Below are 1133 nucleotides of genomic sequence, written 5' to 3'. Positions count from 1 at the left end.
AAAATGCACATGGGTGAATGGATAAAACATTAGAAATATGCAAGATATCAAAAGACTTTTCGACATGCCCGTGACTATTGAATACAGTATCACTTTCAATCTAGATGATGTTTAATGGCTAAATCATCTATTCTTCTTGCATATTCTAAGACTGGAAGCTGTTTTCTTCCACCGTCAAGGTGCGATTTGCTCAGAATCTCTCTTTGGGTTTTTTTCTAATACACCTTCATTTGATCGACAAGTGTTGTTCGCAGGAATCCAGGATCGTAGCTATATCGGTTCACATGATCCATCAAGACCCAAACTGTTCATATTCATTGGTACATCCAATTGCTTCCCACAAAGGTTAGGTTGATCTAAATCTCTCCTTCAGATCTTTGGAACAGCTGATTCTGTTTTTTTTTCTTTAATATATGATGTTTTCAGTCTGAAATGGACTTTTGACAATTTGTTTTAGGAAGGAGCAAGAAAGACAAGAAGACGACAATAAACCAAAATCGAGGTTTTTCTAATTATTATAGATTTCTTTCTTTTCATTTGCTGAAAGTTTTGTATTTTGCCTTGGAATACCTTGGAATGCGATGTTAATGAGAACATTTCAGACTACTGTATGTTCAGATAAGCACTGGATATTGAAGAAGAAACATGATATGGAGGACTCCGGAAGGCATGAAACCATCTGTACTTTCTTACGGATTTTGCTTTCTTTTTCCTCTCATATGTAGTCCAGAAGGTGTGGAGAGTTGATGGGGGTGGATCTGATAATGGTCGATCAAAAGGTAACTATTCTTACTGTTTACTTCGATTTAACATCTTCTGGATTATCCTACTTGTGTGTCCTCTTATGTGGCCACAGTCAATAAAGCAACATAGCTTCTGTTCAGGCTCCGAGACACTGAAACCGTCGTCATGTACCCTATGGCAGTCACAACCCTTCTGTATTCAGATCCGTGATCAATTTGATGGGTTAGTTCTTTCTTTTCTTTTGTGTGTATTTACATGCCGATACTGAAGCTGGATTTAAATCCCTAGATCAGATTTTAATTTCTATGTTAAAACTAAGAAAGTTATGTTGGAAAATTTTGGATATGTTGTGAATGAGATGTGGTCTCATAGAATCTGCGATTTTTTTT

At 36.5% G+C, this 1133-nt stretch overlaps 1 long non-coding RNA gene across 3 annotated transcripts; it reads left to right on the top strand.

The window, feature by feature from the left end:
• LOC106445087 lies at positions 1-1048 on the top strand. 3 transcript variants are annotated; one of them, XR_007333841.1, is made up of 4 exons: positions 1-179; positions 255-345; positions 458-779; positions 857-1048. It is a non-coding gene; the product is annotated as an uncharacterized LOC106445087 (long non-coding RNA). The 3 variants fall into 3 exon arrangements; XR_007333839.1 differs by having other exon boundaries at positions 12-179; positions 458-502; positions 603-1048; XR_007333840.1 differs by having other exon boundaries at positions 21-179; positions 458-1048.
• The last annotated feature ends 85 nt before the right edge of the window (positions 1049-1133 follow it).

Source organism: Brassica napus, unplaced genomic scaffold, assembly GCF_020379485.1.
Source record: "Brassica napus cultivar Da-Ae unplaced genomic scaffold, Da-Ae ScsIHWf_2295;HRSCAF=2958, whole genome shotgun sequence".
Classification (NCBI taxonomy): domain Eukaryota; kingdom Viridiplantae; phylum Streptophyta; class Magnoliopsida; order Brassicales; family Brassicaceae; genus Brassica; species Brassica napus.
This window is presented reverse-complemented; position numbering and strand designations above follow the sequence as displayed.